Genomic DNA, 5,994 nt, shown 5'->3' with positions numbered 1-5,994 from the left:
AGGTTCGAGTCCTCCCTCGGGCATGGATGTGTGCGTTGTCCTTAGCGTAAGTTAGATTAAGCAGTGCGTTAGCTTAGGGACTGATGACCTCAGCAGTTTGGTCCCATAAGACCTTACCACAAACTGCTGCATTTGGAGTGATACTGTGATGGGGAAGCATGGACACTGATGAACGGCATTGCATTGTGATCAGCTGTGAATCACGTCTACACACTACCACAGATCACCATTGTCGGCAAATATAGTGGTGGCTTGGGGAGAAAACCCGTTCTTCCAATATTTTGGAGAAGCACAGTGGTGTCACTTTTGATGTTGTGGGGTGAGGAGCTACCATGTATGGCTTCAGGACAAGACTGGTGGTGATTGAGGGAACTCTGATGGCACAACATTATGTCACAGGTATACTGCATTCTCATGTGTTATCTCCCAGGCAACAGTATTGTTGTACCCTTTTTCATAGCGACAATACACAGGACATGTGTCTCCATGAAATGTGAGCGTGATGTTGAGGCTCTTCCATAGTCAGCAAGACTCCCAGATCTGTCCCCAATAGACACATACGGGACCAGTTCAGATGTTAACTCCATTCCAATACCAGAATCCAGGATATCAAGGACCAGTTGTGTCAGTTATGGCTCAGATTGCCTCCGGAGATGATACAACAGCTTTATGAAACCCTTCCCAACTGAATCAACGCATGCCCCCAGGCCTGAGGGGTGCAAGTTCATAGTGATAAGTGGGCTCATACTGCCAAGTTCTTTGAAAATATGACCTGTTTTTGTATCCACTGAAAACAACAAACACCCTCTGCAGTGTATGCCAGGCTGGCCCCAGCATAAATGGCTGTTACTGACGTGTACTCCAGACCAGGTTAAGCCCACACTTTACTTCTGGAAATCACTTGTAAATAGAGGATTCCACAGTGCTGTTTTACTACAAGCCTCCCACAGCTGCCACAGCATAAGGTACCACGAGCTGCACCAATACGCAGTGCTATCAATGTGAACTGCTGTTATCTATGAAGCAAGGCCTACACCTAATTAAGGCAGTGCCACAAATATGATAATGTCAATCGAGCAATGCCTGTTTTGCCACATCATTATCAATCACATTTTAAAGTTGTGACTTTACTGCAACAGCCGCATTAGCCCACCTCAGCCATCTATTACCATCACTTGACCGCCCGGCAGCCGCATTTCAGAACAACTCACAGTCTCCTAGCTAAGGGAGACTGTGAATGTCTTCTGTCTTATTATGTTTTCTCAAGTGTTTTCTCAACGAACATGTGAAAGAATAATTTACTGAGGAGTAGTCTCCCGTTGAAGTGCTTATTTTATAGTTCTACATAGCAAATACTTTCAGATTATGCTAATGTCACTCCCCTTTTTGCATGTGTATTGGAAAAAATGCATGTTAAAAAATAAAACAAACTGATTGAAATAAAACATTTATTTTGTTCATCAGAGGTAGAACAAATAACCACATGGGGTCTCAGTCAGACAACAAATGATGTTGGGGTAACAACCATGTACTTATCATAGTTCAGGAGATAGACGTCATTAACACTGAAATGCGTGAAAGAATACTGCATCGCGCAAGAAGTTTTAACCCTAAATTGCATGAATTTTTATTTTAGTACAAAAAAATATATATTGTAGAAAATTTTCTCCAATGAAGGGGAAAAATACTGAAAAAATCATATAACTCATTTAACAATGTGAAAGTCATTATTTATTACTTGTAGCCATTTGGCAACATCATGCGTTTAGACGTAACACACGCTCCAGTTGCCAAAGCTACTACAACAGCAAATCAAACAGGAAAATTAAGTAACAAATACACTTTATGGAACAAAGATTTTGTGAGATATTTGAGTTTGAATTTAAATTTCATATTATTGATCTCAGTGGAATTTAAAGCAGGAGAGTTCTGTGAAATAAATCTGAAAACTTTTAAACTCACAGTACATGATATTTAGTGAAACAGTTACCTTTCTTGTTAAGACACAGCTCCGCGTTACATTTTTCGCATTTAATAATGGTATAACCCTTGCAATTTTCATTTTTGCACCTTTGTTTTTTATATAAATAAACAGGCCAGTGTCCGACCTGATCGAATCTGACATTTTTAGTTGGATGGTGTGAAGCTGTCTTCTTTTTCTTTGCTGTTGGTTTCTCTATAAAACTTGGCCTTCCTCTCTTTGTTGTAGAACTGAAACCAATTTTGAGCAAAGTTTCAGCCAGTTCAATCTTAAAATTTGCTAACTGGAGCTCCTCAGCTTGAGACACTGGGTTGCGGATTCTGTTAACTCTGTGGTACAAAATCCAGCTGTTGATTGTGGCTACATCAACAAGATGGTAAAATATTCAAAAGTACCACTTCTTACTCCGCATTATGATTCTGTATCTGCCAATGAGACTGTCTAGAAGATCCACTCCCCCCATATGCTTGTTATAAGTTTGCACAATTTTTGGACAAGATACAAAAATATGTTCCTTCCTACTTCTATCATATGTCTTTACATTGCTTACAGGGTCACTTCCTACAAACATGGATAACAACATGACTGTCTAGTTGTACTTCCAGAGTACATTTGAGATCTCTGTTCCTTCATAACTTCCAATAAACTCCAGTAGTTTACCCCTTTCCTCTTTACTCAGGGACTTGTCGTCTGAGAGTTTCTTATTGTGAACTCTACTTCTTCTAACAGCTCCTAGAGATAAAATATCTCTTCCCTTCAAATAATGCATTTGCGGTATTGATGTGTAATAATTATCAAAGTAAATTTTCTCATTTACATTCTGTGGTACATTCCTGCATAATCTAACAACCACATTGCTGCTGGCACCAAGATCTGGCTCTGCATCAATCTTGTCCCATTCATGTTCGTGTCCTGCATACATCTCCATTTTGTAAGCGTACCCAGATACATCACAAAGTAAAAACAGTTTATAGCCATATTTATATATGGCATGTACATTTTGAGACAGTGCCTGGCTTTGGTAGCACACATCTGTTCATCTACAGTTAATGACTCCTCCATTGGAACTGAACCAAATTTTTCATTCAGGTGCTTAAAAATTGGTCTTAGCTTTCTGAGCTTGTCTTCTCCATTAATATTTGCTAAATTGTCTTGAAAGTGTAAGAAGCACCTCACTTGCTCAAATTTATTGACAGTAATATTGTCCTGTACAACTGATGGGCCCACAATGTTATTCCAATACATCCTCACATTCTTCAGTGTTACAACAGAAGAGAGGATACAATCATCTAAAAACTTTTGAATGTCTTCTACGGTAACATTGCTGGGATTACACAAATTCATCTGGTACTATAAAGCGTAGATCCGTGTCAACTCAACTCCAAAATATTTTCATTGAAAAAAATACGAAAAGAAGTCATATGGAGTTTCCCTTGCTAATAGCTCATCTGGTAAAGATTCCTTTCCAAGAAAAGGTTGCTCTACATTGCAGCAGAACCGCCTCTCGTACTTGTAGTTCCTACTGCAACTACCAAGGTGTCTGCATTGATTGACTGCCCAGCACAATCACAATCATTTAAACTCACATTGGATTCAATAAGATTAACAGTTGCACTGTGTGATTTCACGGATTTATTGCTGGTGTTACATATTTTATCTTCATCACCACTGTCATCTTCACTTTCATTCGAAACTGGTATTGAAAACCGAATTTCTTCTGTCAACTCCTTTAATCGTCCATCGTCATCCACAAATTAACTTTTTCAGGATTCATGATAGCTAATTTTATAAAAGAAAGAGCATCAATTCACTGAAACTGCAGAAATTTCGTCAGCGCTGCGTGCAAGCTTTCTAAGCAAGTACGCGACAATCCTATGAATGAATAGTGTTGCCGTTACACAGAAACTTACTTTTCAGTAAAAAATTAGTGTTTAACATGTTTTCTACTCCTATTAGATCTCTGTAACATGATAAATTATTTTTTACTTGACTGAAGTTGTGTCAGTTTATAATTACATTACGCAACTTAATGCTCAACAGTGAGTATTCACTGGAGCGCTCTTTGTTGCATTTCTCCTCAATTCAAGACTGTGATGCCTTCTGTGGAGGAAACGACAACTAAATCCTTAGAATATCCTCCGATGTATACATGCATGGTGTTGCCATCTGGCAACAAGAAGTACGCAAAAAAAAAAGTAACTACTAAGGCACTCTTACAGTCAAATGACCTGCCTTTTCCCCAGATTTTACGCCTGTAGACTTTTTTCTGTGGCGAAAGCTGAAAGACACTGTCTACAAGGACATCTCAACTACACATCTGATGATATGCAACATAATATATTACTGCAGCCTGCTCCGACATCTCCGCTGAAATGTTAGCATATGTGCATCAGTCGTTTCACACCAGACTGGAAGTGTTTATTCCAGCTACCAGTGGTCATTTTGAAGACAACTTGTGATGGTCAGTTGTCTCATTATTGGTCAGCCTCCAAATAACTATTGTACGCATTTGTGTTGTTCTTTAGTGTGTGCTACCACAGGTATTGTACAAGAGTCGGTGTTTAAATTTTTCAAAGTACTATATCTCGTAAACAACTCAACTAGAATCCTGCCACAAACACCACTGACATTCTAATTTACCCTAATTTTAGTTTGTTAATGTCGATAGGCCTTATCCCATTTAAAAAGTATATGTTTGTATGAAAAATACACTTTATAAGTATTATTACAATCTGTTTATTAACTAAAAATATGAGCCCATGACTACGCACCACTAGCACTTTCCATTTCCACAATATTTGCGGTCCAAGTGTTAGAAGATTCACGATGTATACATTGTCCGACGAAACAATGAACCGCCCAGGAGGAGGGGGCAAGGAGGGGGGAGGGCTGGAAATGAAACAAATATTGACTGTTAAGAGATAGTTTTATGTCCGTTGCCAAGTGGTGCAACCAGGCAGAATTGAAATGCACAAGTAGAAATAATAACAGTTTGTTTCAAAAATGGCTCTAAACATTGTTGGACTTGAGGTCACCAGTCCCGTAGACTTAGAACTACTTAAACGTAACTAACATAAGGACATCACACACATCCATGCCCGAGGCAGGTTTCGAACCTGCGATCGTAGCAGCAGCGCGTTTCCAGACTGAGGTGCGTAGACCCACTCGGCCACAACGGCCGGCAACTGTTTGTTTATTATCCATGAACAGAGTGCAATACAGGTTCTGGAGAGGAATGTCCACACTACTTAATTGCAACTGAACTATCAATTCCTAAAATTGCTTTGAATGGTCCCCCGATAACAAATTCTATGAAAGCTGTATTGGGCAATGAACAGACAGACGCTAAGAATGAGCAGTGACTCGATTCCACAACGTTGTAGCTCATGGGTGGTCAACCAGTGAGCATCAAGACGCCGTGGAAGAGTAGTGACATGCTCCCAGGAGCCTGTGAGCTCGTGGGAAAATCAAGATACAAGTCCAACGAAGTGGTGCCCTAGCGAGCAGCTAACAGAAGTCCAGTGTTGTACCGTGCTAACGGCAAGGGCGAGATGACTTCCTATTTGCCTATGTGTCCGTCTCCACTTGTCAGGCTGTCATGCGGAAGGACAGGTAGCAATTCCCGGTACTACGTTGGATTTTCCGTTGTTGAGATAACTCGAATGACGAATGGAATGCATTCAGCATCGTGAAACTATTTAATTGCTACTTGAATGACAACTGTGAGGTAGCCACTCGAAGATCTCTAAAGTTTTGTCAGATTACTAGGTGGCGAATCGGCATCAATCACATGGTGGGATTGATTACAGAGTTATTTCTTCTTTGGTACCGACGTGAGAAAAGGAACCAGCAGCAGATTGCTATGTAAACCCATTCATCGTGTCCACGATTTTTAAGTTAAGTTAAACGATGATATTTTTTATTTATTTGATCAACGTTACCATGCAACAGTTGTGGCTGTAAAGCAGTGATTTTCATACTGCTGTCAAACGTCGCCGGTGAATACATGTGAT

Source organism: Schistocerca piceifrons, chromosome 8, assembly GCF_021461385.2.
Source record: "Schistocerca piceifrons isolate TAMUIC-IGC-003096 chromosome 8, iqSchPice1.1, whole genome shotgun sequence".
NCBI classification, from domain to species: domain Eukaryota; kingdom Metazoa; phylum Arthropoda; class Insecta; order Orthoptera; family Acrididae; genus Schistocerca; species Schistocerca piceifrons.
The sequence above is the reverse complement of the archived record's forward strand: the minus strand, read 5'-3'. Positions refer to the sequence as shown.